General features: G+C 41.5%; 1 protein-coding gene across 4 annotated transcripts in view; it reads left to right on the top strand.

The window, feature by feature from the left end:
* The window catches only part of LOC120860420 (filamin-A-interacting protein 1-like), a 211,128-nt gene that overhangs the window by 52,660 nt on the left and 138,433 nt on the right, over window positions 1-20,035 (top strand). The window lies entirely within an intron of this gene.

The following is a 20,035-nucleotide window of genomic DNA, read 5'->3' as shown; positions in this document are numbered from 1 at the left end:
GAGACATTTTTTCCAATGGGAGGCAAGAAAGATGCAGGAGAAGATGTCAGAGAGAGTCCAAGTAGGAGAAGGATTTAATACACTGTTGCTGGTATTGAGATGTAAGGAGACTTGTGCAAGAATCAAAGAGAGTCCTTAAGGCAGTTAAGAGCCTCCAAGCAGAAACCCAACAAAGACACAGGGACCCCACTCCTACAACTTCAAGAAACTGGATTCTGCCAACAACCCGAATAAGTTTGGAAGTGGATTCTTTCCCAGAACTTCCAGTAAGGAATGCAACCATGCTAACACCGTGATTTTATTCTTGTGAAACTAAACAGAAGACCTGTCTGAACTATACCACACCTAGATTTCTGACCCCAAAGCTCTGAGCTAATAAATGAATGTTGTTCTGTGTTAAATTTTCTGGTGATTTGTCATGACAGCAATAGGAAATAAATACCTTGTTCTTTGTCATTTCTGTCTTCGTTACTTCATTTAGTTCAGTTCAGTTGCTCAGTCGTGCCCGACTCTTTGCGACCCCATGAACCGCAGCATGCCAGGCCTCCCTGTCCATTGCCAACTCCCGGAGTTTACCCAAACTCATGTCCATTGAGTCGGTGATGCCATCTAACCATCTCATCCACTGTCCTCCCCTTCTCCTCCTGCCTTCAATCTTTCCCAACATCAGGGTCTTTTATGAGTCAGCTCTTCGCATCAGGTGGGCAAAATATTGGAGTTTCAGCTTCAACATCAGTCCTTCCAATGAACACTCAGGACTGATCTCCTTTAGGATGGACTGGTTGGATCTCCTTGCAGTCCAAGGGACTCTCAAGAGGCTTCTCCAACACCACAGTTCAAAAGCATCAATTCTTCGGCACTCAGCTTTCTTCACAGTCCAACTCTCACATCCATACATGACTACTGGAAAAACCATAGCCTTGACTAGATGGACCTTTGTTGGCAAAGTAATGTCTCTGCTTTTTAATATGCTGTTTAGGTTGGTCATAACTTTCCTTCCAAGGAGCAAGTGTCTTTTAATTTCATGGCTGCAATCACCATCCACAGTGATTTTGGAGCCCAGAAAAATAAAGTCAGCCACTGTTTCCCCATCTATTTGTCATGAAGTGATGGGACCAGATGCCATGATCTTAGTTTTCTGAATGTTGAGCTTTAAGCCAACTTTTTCACTCTCCTCTTTCACTTTCATCAAGAAGCTCTTTAGCTCTTCACTTTCTGCCATAAGGGTGGTGTCATCTGCATTTCTGAGGTTATTGATAGTTCTCCTGGCAATCTTGATTCCAGCTTGTGCTTCATCCAGCCTAGCATTCCTCATGATGTACTCTGCATGTAAGTTAAATACGCAGGATGACAATATACAGCCTTGACGTACTCCTTTTCCTATTTGGAACCAGTCTGTTGTTCCATGTCCAGTTCTAACTGTTGCTTCCTGACCTGCATACAGATTTCTCAAGAGGCAGGTCAGGTGGTCTGGTATTCCCATCTCTTTCAGAATTTTCCATAGTTTATTGTGATCCGCAAAAATAGATGTTTTCCTGGAACTCTTGCCTTTTTGATGATCCAGTGGATGTTGGCAATTTGACCTCTGGTTCCTCTGCCTTTTCTAAAACCAGCTTGAACATCTGGAAGTGCCTGGTTCACGTATTGCTGAAGCCTGGCTTGGAGAATTTTGAGCATTACTTTACTAGTGTGTGAAATGAGTACAGTTGTGTGGTAGTTTGAGCATTCTTTGGCATTGCCTTTCTTGGGGATTGGAATGAAAACTGACCTTTTCCAGTCCTGCGGCCACTGCTGAGTTGTCCAAATGTGCTGGCATATGGAGTGCAGCACTGCTTGCATTATGTTGTCCCGGTTTGTTGCAGACTGCACTGAGTATGAATGGCACCAGGTATCCCACTAGACTGGGGGGGGGGGGCTCATGTGTAGCACATACTATGTGCTCATGAGATATTTCTTGAAGGTCTAAATAGGGCTACAAAAGAATTTTCAATATTCTCCCTTTCTTGGTGGAGTTTAAAAATCCAGCTGGGGCATCAAATCTCCAAGGTAAGAAAAAAGACTGAAAAACAGGACAATGAAGTTTAAGTGCAAAATGAGAGATATAGACAATGTATACTCTAGATTTCTAGTGGAAGAGTGGCTGCAGTTCATTGATGTGCATAAAGATTTCATGGGGGAGATGAGACTTCAAGTAAGAAGAGAACTTAAGGAAATAGAGTAGGAGGAGAAGAACGAGAGAAGACCAGATAGCCTAAACTCTACACGGAGTAATTCCAGATGGCCAGGTGCTGATTACTCTTGGCTTTATTGTGCTGGGAAGACTGCTCTGTCATCACACATGCCTTGCTGGGAATTACTGTGCACATTTTATAATGCATTACACCAGAATTTCAGTCATCAACATTCCTTGTCAAGAAATTCTCTGGTGGTCCAGTGGCGAGGACTCTACACTTCCAACACAGGGGGGATTGGGTTCCCTCTCTGCTCAGGGAGTGAAGATCCCACATGCCAGACATGACCGGAAAAAGAGGCACGACAGAACAATGCAATATTCTTTGCGAGTCCTTTCATCCTTCTGTTTGTCCCTCTCGCTCATAATAATATGACATTTTCATATCTTACTTTCAAAAGCTACATTTTAATGCCAAAGTAATATATATTTACTCTAGACTCTTTGGAAAAAATAGGTACAAAGAAAAAAATCATGCACAATTTCACCACCCATAAATAATTGCAGAATAATCTGATGTATTTCCTGAATTCTATGCTTTTGAGTAACTTAGCTACTATATTCACAAAATTAGCATTACACTATAGATACAGTTTTATGTGTAATTCTTATTTTATGAATTAATGAACCTTATCACTCAATAATAACCATAATTTACAATCAATCAATTATGATTATAAATCATAATTTACAATCAATAATTTATCAAATAATTCACAAAATTAGCATTATACTATAGATACAGTTTTATATGTAATTCTTATTTTATGAATTAATGAACCTTATCAATCAATCAATAACCATAATTTACTTAATGGTGAGTAATTTGATGACCACATTATTGGTCATCTATTAATGAGTCATCTCTACTGCTCTGGGATTTTGAATCTAATACTATTACAGAAACACTGATAAGAATCCTTGTGAATAAATTTCTGGTTGCATCTTTAATTATATTTTAAGAATAAAGGCTCAGAAGTTGGGATTATCAGATTAAAATGAATGACTATTTTGAGAGATCTTTATACAGTTTGTCAAGTTACTTTGCAGAAAGAGGAAGAGGAGATTGTTACGTGTACTACCTCATATCAATTTACATTTTCCTGACTTGTGTATGAGTACTCATCTCACCATAGCCTCACCAGCAATTAGTTTTCTAACTCTTTCTCTGTTAATTGTATGTTCTTGTTGTTCTGCTGTAAATTTCCCTAATTTTCTAAACCTACTTTTGTATGTGTATAAAATTAAATGTATTTTCATGTTAGAGGAGAAGTTCATTTATTCTCTTTGTGAATCAACTGTTGCTGCTCTTTTCCTACTTTTTAATGTATTAGTGTTTTTGATTTATAGGAGCTCTTTAATAATTATCTTTAATTGTTGATATTATTCTCATATTAATAATTAATAAGTATATTAACGACATATTTGTACATAGTACCTGCAACTAATGTTTCCATTTTGTAGTTTGCCTTTGAATTTTGTTTATGACATTCATGCAGCATCCACATTTCAAAGTAATAAACCAACCTAAACGTAGCAAGTCAATGGCTTTTTAAGAAAATTGTCCCCAAGCATGTTTTTCCCGCTCATTCCGTGCTGCCTCTACATGGAACAAAAAGTCTACTAGTGGGACTTCATGTTACTAATTTGGACTTATATTATTCCAAAGTGGTATAAATTGATCACATTAGTTAAGAGGTGGTCTATAAATGTTTTATGATTTTTAATAATGCCACCAGTGAATTCTCTTTTAGAGTAATTCGATATATCAACTTAGTACTCAGAATTATGTGCATTTTATTCCAGAGTAACAGGTTCTAACTGGTTATCGTATTGCTCTGAGTGAAATCCCAGACTCCACTGATGATTCTGAATGAGTCATCAACCTTCGTAACTTCAGCGTTTGAGTTAGATATAAGGTGAGATCTGAAGATACAGTGATGCATTCTGGGGAGTGTCTTTCTCTCTCTTTTTTTTTTTTCTAGGACATTCCATTAAAGAGTTCATCCCTTGGTGCCACAGAACCATCAGCTCCAACTCTAATTTTCACACCACATGACTGTTGTTTGTTTCTGTGTTACACATTATCCCAACTTAGCAGAGAACCCAGGTAACCAAGGCTCGAATTCCTGACCCACAGAAAAATAGATGTGTGTTGTTTCAAGCTGCTGAGTTTATTGAACTTCACAAAATTGTTCACTGCTGTACCCCCAGTACCTATAATAGAGAGGCTTTTCTTTGTTGAGAGGCTTTGACTATTGATTCTTTCTCCTTACTTGTTATGGGGTTGTTTAGAATTTGTTTCTTCATGATTCAGTCTTGGTAGACTGTTTTTACATGAATTCCTGTACAGTACAGGAATAATAAATAGAATGTGCCCATTTCCTCTAGATTGTCCAATTTATTGGTGTGTAATTGCTCATAGTGGTCTCTCCTGATTCTTCGTATTTCTTCAATATCTGTTGCAGTTCCTCCTCTTACATTTGTATTTCATTTTTTCTTGCTTAGTTCCGCTAAAAGTTTGTCAATTTGTTTATTCTTCAAAGAATGAACTCGTAGTTTTATTTTTCTTACTTATTTCGGTTCTGATCTTTATTATGTAATTTCTTATGCTACCTTTGGGCTTAGTCTATTCTTTTTCTGGTTCCTTGAGATGCATGTTAGGCTGTTTATGTGGATCTTTCTTACTCTGGGGAGTGTCTTTCTCAGAACTTTCACCACAGCAGTCAAATAAGCATCACTGTTTCCTTCACTATTGTCTCCTTGGTGAGGTTTGATCAGCTTTGTGTTTAGCCAGACTACTTAGGCATCATTTTTAAAAATTTTATTTATTTTTTAATTGAAGGGTAATTACGGAATTTTGTTGTTTTCTGTCAGCCTCAACATGAATCAGTCATGAAAGAATTTACTTGCTACCTAATTTACAGAGTAGTAGCACATAACAGGGTTTCCCAGGTAGTGCTAGAGGTAAAGAACCTGCCTACTGATGCAGGAAATGTAAGAGACATGGGTTCAATCCCTGGGTCAGGAAGATCCCTGGAGGAGGGCATGGCAACTCACTCTAGTATTCTTGCCTGGAGAATCCCGTGGACAGAGGAGTCTGGCTGATCATGGTCCACAGGGTTACATAGAGTCAGACACGACGGAAACGACTTAGCACTCACACACACAGCACGTAGGAATTAATCACTTTTATTTTAAAGGAATTGAGAACAGGAATGTTAAACATATATTCTGTGACCAGGAACTCTCATCTGATCTAATCGACTAGTCGAGGTGGTTCAGGTGAAGTGTTGCGAATTCCAGGAATGGATTCAGGCTCAACAGCCAAAAATGCCACAGCCAATTCGTGATCTGGGAGAGAGGTCTGACAAAACTCATGCTGTGTATTTACCAGCCCAGGTTAAAGGAAATGTAATTACTAATTTGAAAGTTGAAATACACGCTGATTTTCTAATTTATTTAGTTTCTGGAATGTTGTCTTTGAAATAAAATTACAAAGATATTTTTTCTCATTTGTTTTAGAAGGTGTTACTCTGCAGAGAACAGCTCTCTGTAGAAAGAGTTCAATATTACAACTATTTAAATTCTTTTTCTATTTGAAAAATGTTGAAGAATGCTGAGAAAATTCGCTTTCTTCCATATTGACGCCTAGTTTGATTTCCTCAAGAACTCAGTCTTCAAAGAATTGGAAGAGAGGCCCAATTTGCATCTGTGACAATATCTGGGTCTGTGTAGATTTAAAAATACAGTTTGTTGGGGACTTCCCCGGTGGTTTGTGCTAAGTTGCTTCAGTTGTGTCTGACTCTTTGTGACTGCATGGACTGTAGTCTGCCAGGCTCCTCTGTCCATGGGATTCTCCAGGTCAGAATACTGGAGTGGGTTGCCATTTCCTTCTCCAGGGGATCCAATGGTTAAGAATCCACCTTACAATGCAGGGAACATGATCCCTGGTTGGGGAACTAAGATCCCACATGCCTTGGAGCAGCTAAGACTCTGTGCCACAACTAGAGACGCCCATGCCACAGCTACTAAATCCATGCCACAGCTAGAAAGTAAGCGAGCTGAAAGATCCCACATGATGCAAGAGAGGTCCCTTGAGCTGCAACTAAGACCTGGTGTAGCCAAACAAAGAAAATACTTTGTTCTCAAGATGAAGATTTAGTTCATGTTACCTCACATGGATGCTTACCTGAGGGCACACCCAAAAGATCCTGGGCCTTAATTATAACATAAAGATCTTTTCAAAGCTTCCTTGATCAAAGCCCCATAACACCTATAAAACAGAAATAACTCCAGCTCCTCTTAGGTCCCATTACTAGCTTTCAAAATCTACTATTCCTTATTCCCTAGACAACTACCTTCGTCTTTTATTCTGTCCTATGAATATTGAAATTAATATCAGCTTGATAAAGCAGATCTCAAGTCTGTAAGCCCAGGGATGGGATCCTCTTCACGTGATTGGTGGAACTCAGGTTTCTCTGTTATACGCATGCGTGCTTAGTCTCTCAGTCATATCTGACTCTTGGCGACCCCACGGACTGTAGCCCTCCAGGCTCCTCTGTCCATGGGGATTCTCTGGCCAAGAATACCAGAGTGGGTTGCCATGCCCTCCTCCAGGGGATCCTCCCAACCCAGGGACTGAACCCAGGTCTCCCACATTGCAGGCAGATTATTTACCATCTGAGCCAATATCCTTACCTAATTGAAACCTGATTTTAGCTTAAAATATGTACAGTATAGGTTCTTAATGAACACTGCACACATCTGTAGGCCAGCTGTGTTCATACCAGCTTTGTGCCCCAGGCATTCTTTTTCAGTTCTGACCAAACATCGCCTCAGCATAATATGCTACTTTATTTGGAAGCAAGTTGTCTCCTCCCTGAGGTTTGGTGACTTCATTTGATATGACACCAACGTTAACCAAGGGAATGAACACTGAACAGTAAAAAACCAAAAGGGAAGGTGTTTTAAATCACTGGGCAGACACTTGGCACCAGTAAAAGCAACTGGCTCCATTAGCCTCTCCAGGAAATATGCCATATTGTGTGTAGAGAATCCAACTCCCCGAATTATAGAACTGGTAGAACGTTGTACACTGAGTTTACTTTGCTGGGTAACGTCATCCTTGGCTCAGACGCAATGAAAGATTCATCATCTTCCCAGGTGACGCTGGGGCAAACCAAGGTTTAGTCTCCTTTTATTGCCAGGGAGAGATTGATGGTTGTGGATAGAAAACTATGCAAAAGTTGGCAGTTCTAGCTCACTGGAACTTTCAGGTTTGTCCAAGTGAAAGTCAAGGGTGTGAACCCAGGTAAACTAAATGTTTACCACTAAAGCAGCCACTGTGGACTGGAAACCGCTGCGGTGCATGGTCCTGTTCACAGACAGCATGCCATTCTCTACAGCCACAATTTTCTCCGTGAATGATTATGAAACGCAGGTTAGCTCATTTCAGTTTTGGGCTAAACATGCAAGAGGGCGATTTCACCAAGGTAGGTAGTGGTTACATCTTCAGAATTTAACTAAGAAAAAACACAGTTATGTCACTGTAAAGAATTCAGGCGTTGGCTCGTTTAATGTAAGAGTTTATTATATTTTATAATGATTGCAGCTGCAAACACTGCTTCTCCGTCGTGGTTAGCAGAGTGCATGCCTTTAGCTGTGAAAAGATTTAAACAGTGAATGGAACAAGGAGGGGACTTTCATAAAAATTGAGCTGTATCAGTAGATTCAGAAAACAGAAATTCTGTTTTGTTTTTTTTTTAGAACTGGGTGATTATAAGTAAAACCTCTTAATTTTTAAATCTTTGTTATCTAACTAGTCTGATTATATATTTTTAAAGTAATTCTCAAAGTACTTTGTGGCATAATCATCCTCTAAATTTCATAACAAATATACTATGGATGCTTAGAAAGTTTCATGTTGTAAGAGTCAGCAAAATAATGATCTCACTGTATTGATGGGATAGCACCATTTGTTGTTGTTAATAGATATTAAGCACAACAGATGAACTGCCCCAAAGGAATAAATGAAAGTAAAATGTATTTGAAATGAAAGATGTGCAGAAATACACTGTTAATTAGTTGTAGTGGTAATAAGAACAGGCTTATGACTTTACAAAATGGAATCTGTAAATATATAGGCCATGGAAACAAAGCAGGTTCATTTATTCAATATTCAGCAAATATCCAGTTGCCTACAATATGCTTAACACTGTATTAGGCGCTTGGAGTAAAAATATTTAAAGATTCGGTTCCTGCTTTCAGGAAGCTCACACATAGGCAAATAAACATCGTGGTTGCCATAGTTATGTGTGAACAACATTCAGGAGAGTAAAGAAAGAGGCAGCTAAGTTTTCCTAAGGGAACCACGGAAGAGAGCAATGCTTGAGTTGACACTTGAAGGAAGAGTGGAATTAACGGCGGGGAGAAGAGGTCCACAGGCCTGGAGAAAAGGTAGTGTGTTCAGGAAGAGAGCTGGGCTTGGTTCTTTGAGGGCAAAGACAGGAAGAAGATGCAGAGAGCTTGTCGGGGTCTAGGTCATGCAGGACTGTAGGGTTTATTTTTTGTGTTGTGTTAGTCACTCAGTTGTGTCTGATTCTTTGTGACCCTGCCAGGCTCCTTTGTCCCTGGAATTCTCCAGGCAAGAATACTGGAATGGGTTGCCATGTCCTTCTCCAGGGCATTTTCCCAACCCAGGGATGGAATCTAGGTCTCCTGCTTCACAGGTGGATTCTTTACCATCTGAGCCACCAGGGAATCCTGGGATCTACTTTTGGGTAATAGCAAATGGCTTAAGATTCTTGAGCAGGGGAGTCACCCAAAGATACTTCTGTGTTAAATCTCTTTCTCTGAGAACTCTGCAGAGTATGAGTTGGAGGGACTGATGCTTGGGGGAGGGTGTTCATTGTGCATTTGGGAGGAGAGGAGATCCAGTTAGAGGATGCAAGTCTGACCACGTTGACTGTGGGCTTCCCTCTGGCAGCCCCATTGCCGTCTGCCTCAGTTTCAGCCTTCAGCTGGGCTGAAAGTCAGAAGAATGCCACATGCTCTGAGGTCACACCCAGTTGTGGGTAAAAATCCCAATCAAACAAACTCTGAGAAGGGTACAGATTATCTTATTTTTCTTATATTTTTTTAACCTAAAGTATTGTTGGATAGAAATTAGAAGAAAAATTTTTGCAACAACTGTACACATACAGTAATGTTATGTGTGTGTCAAAATTAACTAGGATATGAGTCTTTAAAATATGGGCGCATCTGTGGCGATCACATATGGGAACAGGCTGGCTTTGGCTCCAAGATTAATAAAGCAGTCTGATAGATGAAGTGTGTGGCTGAGGAAATGAGCTAGTGAGTGGCAGGGTGACTCACTGTGTGTGAGTGACTTCAGAGTAACTTGAAGCAGCAGGGACACTCTGACAGATGCTCCCGTGGGAGCTCGCTCTCTAGGGCTCACTGGTGGCTTTTGCATGAAAGAGAAGCCCAGCATGAGCTCTCTGTTACTTGTGTTTAACAGTAATAACTGATGGTACACTGTGTACCTGGCAAGAGCAGTAAGTAGCATCAAAGCTTATAGCGAATCCCGTATGACAGCTAGTTCAATCAGAAATGGGGACTGTGAGAACTCGAGACACTTAACATTGTTTTCTTTACATTGCTGCATCTCATTCAGGAATCTCCACCTGTTTATTAACTGAGCCAAGTGTATCTGAAGATTAGAGGCAAATAGTTGGTTTGGGATGGGACCAATGATGCACTTGGAAGAGAGAAGCAGAATGTCAATGGTGATTTAGATTGGATCGGCCATCAGAGAAGAATTGAATCTGAGTCATTATGCTCTTACCTCTGCTGTTTATCAAGCACGTTTTACGTGCATGGAACTGGGTGAAGCAGTCACCATCCACAATTTCATACTGTCCCTCCAAAGCTCAAGTGGTAGTCAAAGGTAATTATTATCCCCATGCTCCAATAGAGCTGAAGCTTAGAGAGGTTGAATGGACTTTTTGCTATATTCATGCATGCTAAGTCACTTCAGTCATGTCTGACTCTTTGTGACCCTTTGGATCGTAGCCCTCTGGACAGGCTCCTCTGTCAGTGGGATTCTCCAGGCAAGAATACTGGAGTGGGTTGCCATGCCCTCCTCCAGGGGATCTTCCTGACCCCAGGAATCGAACCTGCAACTCATGTCTCCTTCATTGGCAAATGGGTTCTTGACCACCGTCGCCAACTGGGAAGCCCTTTTGCTATATGACTCACCTTCAATGTGGAAATATTAGAGCTGAAAGAAACTTGAGGTCATCTATTTCATCAAGAACTTAGTTGCTAAACAGGCAGCTAAGGATTAATAACACAGAGACCCAATGCCTTATCTGCAAAGGACAGCTGCTATTCAGTGACAGCCTTTGTTGCCACATGAGATGTAAGCTCACTGTTGCTGACCTTATAATTTTATAGCGAAATCAGGAGTTTGGATTTGAATGTGTCATTCTTACCAATTTTTAAAACACGCTGGGCTAAGAAATTACGTCCAAAGACTAGATCTGGCCCAAAGGGTTCCAGTTAACAACTTCTAATTAAGCACAATACCATTATTTTACAAATGAGGCACAGAGAGGTGAAGTGAGATATCCAATGTCACACCACAAGTCAGTGGTATTTCTGGGAATCAGCATGCAATATATATTTCTTCCATTTTTCCCCTTGAAATCACATTAGATTATAAGTTACCAAAACACTGCTTTACATTTTTCAGAAAAATTTGAAGCATGTAGCTGGGAAATGAGCTAGCAAATGACAGAGAATAAATTGACTACAAATGTTTGAAAGGCGTTTACAGATTGTTTAGTTTCTTAATATGGTATATTTAAAATTGATACTTATAATTCTAATGCTTTTAACATAAATATTTGCTTTTCCTTCTGCTGATTGCTTTTGCATCGTGATTTTATAAAGAACTTCAAACAGTGTAATTTGGAGAATAGAATTTCTTAGAAAAACACCTATGAGTTCACTTTTAATTTTTGTTTAATGGATATCTCAGGAGCATAATGACTTCTAACTGCAAATCTTCTAATAGTCTTCATTTTTAATTTGATCTAAAAACTGGAGAAATGAGTTAGGGAATCATTTTCCCAAACAATTAAGAAACTTTCCACTTTTATTTAATTAGTTAATTTGTTTTTGACTGCACTGGGTCTCCATTGCTTTAGCGGGCTTTTTCTAGTTGTGGTGAGTGGGGGCTACTCTCTGGATGAGCTGTACAGGCTTCTCATTGCAGTGGCTTCTCCTGTTGTGAAGCCTGGATTTTACAGCGCATGGGCTTCAGGAGTCGTGGTGTGTGGGCTTAGTTGCCCTGAGGCGTGTGGGATCTTCCTGGGCCAAGAACGGAACCTGTCCCCTGCATTGGCAGGTGGACTCTTGGCCACTGGACCACCAGGGAAGTCCAGAAACTTTCCACTTTTATTTCAAAATTTCTCATTGTGGACCACACAATTATAGAGTCATTCTATAGCTTAACTATTACCATTTTATCTAATGGTGAAAAGATGGCTCTTAGGGGAGCTCCTTGGTCCTCTCTTCATCAGCTGGGTCTTCAAGGAATGCAGGAGGGGCTATTCCACTGGTAGCACTGGCTAAAGGTCTGCACATGTGCAGATATGAATTTACGTGGATGAGGGTTTTGGGAAAGAATATAAGAGAAATGGAGTGGAGAATGGAACAAGTTTCCCTTGTCAATCACATCCATTTCTTTTTTTTTAAATTGAAGTATAGTTGATTTACAGTGTTGTGTCAACTCCTGCCATACAGTGAAGTGATTCAGTTATACATATATACATCTTAAGTATTATTTTCTATTATGGTTTATTACAGGATATTGAATATAGTTTTTATTATAGGATATTGAATGTAGTTCTCTGTGCTATACAGTAGGACCTTGTTGTTTATCCATTCTATATATAAACCTTACATCTGCTAACCCGAACCTCCCATTCATCCCTCCCCCAACCTCCTCCCCCTCGGCAACCACCAGTCTGCTCTCTATGTCTGTGATAAATGATGTCATATGTTGTCTGTCTGTCTCTTTCTGACTTACCTCCGTTAGTATGATAATCTCGAGTTCCATCCACGTTGCTGCTAAGGATAATATTTCATTCTTGTTTATGGCTGAGTAGTATTCCACTGTACATATATATGTGTCTTCCTTATCCATCCACCTGTCAATGGATGTTTAGGTTGTCTCCATGTCTTGGCGCCTGAGAATCATGGAGCCGTAAGCACAGGAGTGCATGTATGTCTTTTGAATCATAGTTTTGTCTGGTTATGTGCCCAGGAGTGGAGTTGCTGGATCCTATAGTACTTCTGCCTTCAGGCTTCTGAGGAATCTCCGTACTGTTTTCCACAGTGGCGTGGCTTCACCCGTTTACCTTCCCACTAGTAGTGTAGGAGAGCTCCCTTTTCTCCAGCATTCGTTATTTGTAGACTTTTTAATGATGACCATTCTGACCAGAATCACACCAGTTTCTTAAAAGAAGTCGGGGAGTCAAAGGCTAGAGTGACAAATTGGTGGCCAGGGATGTTCTCAGTGGGTCCTCAACATCATGGAGTCATGATTCCTGACTGCAGAAGCTGACCCTGCCTGCCATTACGCTATGTCGATGGGTCTCAGTCTTTCCCTGTTGCTGCTTGTGTGGCTTTTAAGGGTACACACGGTAAATATCTCCAGTAAGCTCAGCCACAGTGAAACCTCTCTTCATCTGCAATTTATCCTCTACTTCCTGCACTGTCAGAGGCCTGACAGTAAACAGGCTGACTTGTCCTGAAGGATAGGGAAGGCAGATGGAATCCTGAATTTCCAGGTTCTTAGAACTGTATTGACTTGGAGTTAAGCTCCAAGTCATAGCTCATTTTAGATCAGTTCGTATCTCATTTTTGCATTTAGAAGACCATTTATATCTCATTTTTGCATTTGCGACAATGTATTTTTTACCTTTTATTTTGAAATAATTTTAGATTTACACAAAAGTCGTCAAAAGAGCCCACAGCACATTTTCAAAATGAATTTTGTTTGAAAAAAAAAAAAACCCTAGAAATGTTTTCCCTATCTATTTATGTCATTGTGTGTGCGTGTTAGTTGCTCAGTCATATCCAACTCTTTATGCCCCCATGGACTACAGCCCGCCAGACTCCTCTGTCCATGGGATTCTCCAGGCAAGAATACTGGAGTGGGTAGCCATTCCCTTCGCCAGGGGATCTTCCCAACCCAGGGATTGAACCTGGGTCTCTCGCATTGCAGGCAGATTCTTTACCATCTGAACCACAAAGGAAGCCCATATTTTATCATTTACTTGATGTTATTATAATATATATTTACTTTTGACAGGAAAAGTAAACCATCAGAGCAATAACATGGTCATACCAATTCATGTATTTTTTAAACTGACACAGATGAGAGAGGATGTCCATAGCACTTTGATTCAGTAGATTTTTAAGAAATATGTGTTGACTGGTGTATATAACAGGGAGGGTTTGATGACACATTTCCCTCTTTAACTGAGAATTACTTAGCAATGGCCTAGTTTGTACTCCATTGTTAGTTCAGATGTGTGGTCCCTCTAACCCAGAGCTCTATTTGCACAGGGCTCCCTGTCTTAGTACAACAGAGCCTGGGTAGCTCACAAACAACAGAAATGTATTTCTCACAGTTCTGGAGGCTAGAAGTCCAAGACGCAAGTGACAGAATGGCCAGGTTCTGGTGAGGGCTCTCTTCGGAATTGCAGACAGCTGACATCTCCCTGCTGATTTGTTTCCATGTGGAAGAGGCTGGGGGCTCTGTGGGATCTCTTATAAGAGAGCACTTTTCTCATTTACCACTAGTGCCATCTGTGATGCACCAATCAGTGTATTAACCGGATGCAAAAAAGAAGGCTAAGCACGGCACTAGCCTTTGAGTGTAATACCAAGGGCTGAATCAATTCCACTAGTTCTACAGTGTTAGGATGAAAATGGAGGGCTCCATCTTCATGATATTAAAAGCAGAGACATTACTTTGCTGACAAAGGTCTGTCTTTTCAAAGCTATTGTTTTTCCAGTAGTCATGTATGGGTGTGAGAGTTGGGCCATAAAGAAAGCTGAGCACCGAAGAGCTGATGCTTTGAATGGTGCTGTTGGAGAAGACTCTTGAGAGTCCCTGGACTGCAAGGAGATCCAACCAATCCATCCTAAAGGAAACCAGTCCTGAATATTCATTCATTGGAAGGACTGATGCTGAAGCTGAAACTTCAATACTTCGGCCAGCTAATATGAAGAACTGACTCCTTGGAAAAGACCCTGATGCTGGGAAAGGTTGAACGTGGGAGGAGAAGGTGATGACAGAGGATGAGATGGTTGGATGGCATCACCGACTCGATGGACATGAGTTTGAGCAAGCTCTAGGACAGGGAAACCTGGCATGCTGCAGTCCATGGGGTCGCAAAGAGTTGGACACAACTAAGCGACTGAACTGAACTGATCTTCATGATCTATGCACCTCCTAAAGGCCCCACCACCTAACTCTGTCCCATTGACATTATGCTTCCCTGGTGGCTCAGACAGTAGAGAATCCACCTGCAATGTGGGGACCTGGGTTCAATCCTTGGGTTGGGAGGATCCCCTGCAGAGGGGAATGGCTACCCACTCTAGTATTATGGCCTTGAGAATCCCATAGACAGAGGAGCCTAGCAGGCTATAGTCCATGGGGTTGCAAAGAGTCGGACACGACTGAATGACTTTCACTTTTCACTTCTGGAATACAAACATTCAAACCATAGCAGATCCTCAATGACCTTTCCAGAAGGGTGTGGCAGTTGCTTTCTAGGACATTACACTCACAGACTAGTGCCATGCATAGCCTTCTTTTTAGCATCCTGTTATCCACTGATCAGGGCTTCACAGGTGGTGCTAGTGGTAAAGAACCTGCCTGCCAATGCAGGAGAAGGAAGAGATGTGGGTTCGATCCCTGGCTCAGAAAGATCCCCTGGAGGAGGGCATGGCAACTCACTCCAGTGTTCTTGCCTGGAGAATCTCTCTGGACAGAGGAGACTGGCAGCCTACAGTCCATGGGGTTGCAAAGAGTTGGACATGACTGAAGCAACTTAGTATGCATGCATCCTCTGAACATCCATTTATTTATCTAAATCCTTTTCAAAATTGATATGCTTGACTAATACCAAGGGGTGAACATAGTCTACTAGTTCTACAGCGTTAGGATTAGCTTACTTTTCGTTGTTTCACAGCTCTCCTGCATACTTTAAGGACTTCTACTTTGTTTGCACGCGCTGATATTGTTCTGTATTTTAAAAGACAGAGAACAACAGGTTCGCACATTCCAGTCATAACCATAGTGATAGTGAAAGTGAAAGTTGTTCAGTCCTGTCTGACCATAGTGATAGTGATAGTGAAAGTCGCTCAGTCGTGTCTGACTCTTTGCGACCACATGGACTATACAGTCCATGGAATTCTCCAGGCCAGAATACTGGAGTAGGTAACCTTTCCCTTCTCCAGAGGATCTTTCCAAACCAGGGATCGAACCCAGGTCTCTCATGTTGCAGGTGGATTCACTACCAGCTGAGCCACCAGGGAATCCACAGTTGCTCATTATTCCCTTCACCTTTTCTCAAGAGCTTTTAGTTGTTCTTCTCTCAACAAGCTGGGGAACTGCTATGATGTAGGGCCTCTGGGTTAACATGCTGAGGGTGAGTATTTAGAGGTCTGGAGTATTTCATTTAGAGGGTATTTGGGGAGAAGGTAATATTAGCCAGGCAAGTTGGTCAGCAGCCTGTCTGTAATCCCCATCTCCAGCAGAGCTTTCCTTTGGAGTCATTCAAACTTCCTCTAGTTTCTGAACCTTTCAGCAACTTTTTGGCTTTCCTGTTTCTCTGTAATATTTGAGAAATCCTGTAAATTCTCCATCTTCTGAATGAAGAGCTCATGAGTAGAAGCATCATTCTACAGGGTTCTTACGATTTCTGAGGACTTTTTGAGACATCAGTCTACATTTTTTTTTTTTTGCTTCCTTCAATTTATTTCAGCCAGAATGGGGCCAATGTTTCTAGGAGATCAAGCAGAATAAGCTGATGCCCATTGCATTTTCTCATACCTTGCCTTTCCCCCCGTTCTTTAAATTCAATTACACAAAGATCTATTGCTCATGAATTTTGTGTAAGCCCTGTGCTAATTGCTTCAGGGTTTACAAAAGTGAATTAGCAAGTTTTTGCCCTCAAGCAATTTTTGATCTTGTGGGATCGTAAGTATACCAAAGCTGTGATATGCAGACAAAAATAAGTATAATTTTCATTTCTATTTTTATTTCTGTTTCTGTTTTTATTCTTTACTTGGGTTAAATTTATCTAAAGCTTTCTAATCAAAGCCCTGTGGAATAAAGGAGAGGAAGACGAGAAAAGCAAAGTCTCTGGGCTGAATTTGCTCATCATGTGCTGTGAATAGTCTCGCTCTAAAGTATGAAGTCCAGATGTTGGGTTCATCCCACAGCTCAGTGAATGACAAAGATTCTAAGGCTATATCTTCTGTAGCTTCACTATCGACAAGTAGCCTATGATGAAGCATTAACCCTCTTTGATTAATATTTTGTGCCCGAAAGGATCTACTGGCAGGCATACAACCTAGCACAGCTGGAAGAAGCGTATTCTTAGGTTCATGGCAGTAAAACTGGCTGTCTTTGGACTGTCAGCCTGCCCCAGTCGTAGAACGTCAACAGAGATAATGCAGGAACCGTTACAATGTGACTTGGCTAAGACAACCATCATACATGGGGCCCTGTCTCTAAAAATCTATCCTTTTAATTAACAAATAAATAAATTAATTCAGGAAATCTCATAGCTTACCCCTCTGAAAAGGATAACAGCTAGTGATCTGCTGTCTTAGATGGAGAAACTGAGGCACAAAGCAAGTAGTTACGTTTTTTGACATGTTCTGTGAGCAGTTAATTTCTTTGGAACGTCCAGTTAGCTTCTTAGCCAACCTTCCTGATGACTAATTCTTGGTTCTTGACCACAGTTCTTTCCCAGCTCAAATATATCCTCAGCAAATCATGAAGCTCATAACCAGTGAACACTGCTCTGCAGAGTCCTTCAGATGGCCTTCAAGGTCACTGTTTGCTTGTACATATCTTTGATGTCATCTTTTGGACTGTGCTCGAGGCAGTTAACTCACAGTGAGCATCTCCGTGGAGACCCCTCGCTGCGTCAAGACATCAGAACTGTTAACAGAAGTATTACAGACTCGGGCTTTCCCATGAGGCCTCTCTGGCCAAGAGGACTGCTGAAGCAGAGGGGTGTGAGGAAGATGAGAGAGCCAGTATCCTTATGAACTTAGCTGTATTTCTAATAAAAGTGAACAAGACCAAAACATTGACTTTAGTTCAAAATCCAGCTCATTTTCTTCACAAGAGGCCATTTGCTTTAATTTTGTCCATACAAACTCATGTGTTTTCTCCCTAACTTACTGTCAGATGCTTTAAGAAAACAAATTCTTCTCCTGATCGTTCCCCCTTCCTCCTGCTTCTCTGTCTGCTTTGCAACACTGCCTTCCTGGGACTGAGGCTTAGCTGGTCAGAATGTGCTTATTATCCTTGTCAGGCATACAGAGGGTCCATTAAAGGCAGTTCATGCTAGGTCTGTCTGATAACCGGTTGCCTTCTTACTCACTTCTTACTTCTGCCTTCGTCATATTTAGCGTAGGAATGCAGGGAAATTTTTCCAATCTAATTCTGCCTGCAGGGAGAAGCAAGAGCCAGGGAGTGAGGCTGTAGCAGTCACTTGGCCTTTCCTCAGTCCTATGCTGGAGCCAAGTGGCACTGGCTGTGTTCAGTGACGTGATGTTGGTACCTTGAACTTGGCCCTGATGGGGGAATTTACACCATGGAAATCTGCAAATGCTACCTACGAGTCGAGGATTTTTTTCCCTTTCACTGAAGAGTTGGCGTACCAGCACATTACTGCTTTTTGTCCTTAATCTATATCTGAAGGATTTCTGCCAATGTCCAGCAAAACCTCACCAGATGTCGGACACATTGTGGACATGTGTGAAAGTGTTAGTCGCTCAGGCATGTCGCCTCTTCGCCCCCCCATGGTCTGTAGCCTGCCAGGCTCCTCTGTCTGTGGAACTCTCCAGGCAAGGATCTTGGAGTGGGTTGCCATTCTCTTCTCCAGGGGATCTTCCTGACCCAAAGATCTAACCCAGATCTCCCACACTGCAGGCAGATTCCTTACCATCTGAGCCACCAGGGAAGCTCATTGTGGGCACAAGATGACAATCCAAAAGGAGCTAGAAATAGATGATTTCTCCACCTGTGCCATCATCAAAAGGTATTTGGGGGACAGGGCTTTATCTCACGTGTATTCTCCGTGAGCAGCCCTTTAAAGAGGCACCAAATAGGAATCAACATTATAAACCCTAAAAGTGTGTTTTTTAAGCAAATGCAGCTTTATGATGTCGCTGGTAACCCCTGGTTCCCACTTGCAATCAGGTCGCTCCCACTGTGTCCCCTGTTGTCTCAGGAGACTCCCTTGCTCCCAGCGCTGGTGCATCCACAGTCCCAACTGTGGTGGCTTTGTGTGCAGAGGCTTCTGTGACTCTCGGGGCCTCAGTGATATAAGGACTTCCAAAGCATCAGCGATTCTGACTCTACCATTGCCTTCCGTGTGTGGGAAGTTTGGTTGGTACCTGAACATTGGGGTTAAAATTTGAGGCTTATGCTCTTCCTGCAGTCTCTCCTTTGTGGCCTTTGAGAACTTCACAGCAGCTTCACTGACGACAGCAGAGGCCAATGGCAGCAAGAGCAAGACACAGGGCAGTGTCAGCAAATCTCCTGCTAGCTATCAGAATAGTGCTGATGAGCTGTTACCCACCCCTTCCACTGGGGACTTCTAGAAACAGCTGAGCAAGAGTCTTCGAAGAGAGTCTAGAGATCCCCAGTCATGAGTGGGAGCAGACTTTGAGAGGGGACAGTGCGCTGCCACGTTACTCTCTTCCACGGGACCTGATTTTAAGTTCTCTGTCTGTGAAATGGCAACAGCATAGAAATGTGGAATCTGAATTCAGTGACACATGATTTACCTGTTGGTTAAGCCCCGAACAATCATCTATCTACTCCTTCAAATTCTAAGATTAAAAAAAAAAAAAAGCAAAGAAATCCCCAGTGTCTTAACATACTCCTTGGGAGAGAAGAGGACAAAGTTACAGGAACCACTGAGTCACCAGTGCATGTATGATATAATTTTGTGCCTTGAAAAAATCAACTGCTGGAATACAGAGTGCCTTTTTCATGTTCTGAAAGGTCTTTCTCTTTGAGCCACTGTGGATGAAACCTATACTGCCTTGCATGGGGACGGTGCTCAGAAACATTTTTGTGCAATTGACTTTGAGATAAAAAATTGACCCTTTTTTTTTTAATTAATATACTAAAATTTAAAAAATTGACCTGGAAATAATTCAGTCAATTAGATACCATAGGTGAAAGGTCTTCCCAGCTGCCTCTGTGACTCACCCACTCAACTGGACAACTTCACTAGACTGTGAGTGCACGATGGCACAGACGCCGCTAACAGGCCTCTCCTTTACCCAGGCCTGGCACCGTGGAATTGTGTAATGAGTATGTACCGAATGAAAATAAGAAAGCGGATCCTGAAAATAATTTCACTGATGGCGGTAACATGAATTCTATCTTTAAATTTAGTTTTGAAGACTACATTTTAAAGTGACAAAGAAAGGTCAGTTCTACAATTTCCTTTTCAGTGACACACT

Source organism: Oryx dammah, unplaced genomic scaffold (assembly GCF_014754425.2).
Source record: "Oryx dammah isolate SB20612 unplaced genomic scaffold, SCBI_Odam_1.1 HiC_scaffold_11072, whole genome shotgun sequence".
Taxonomy (NCBI): domain Eukaryota; kingdom Metazoa; phylum Chordata; class Mammalia; order Artiodactyla; family Bovidae; genus Oryx; species Oryx dammah.
Note: the sequence above shows the minus strand (reverse complement) of the source record. Positions and strands in the feature narration are given on the sequence as shown.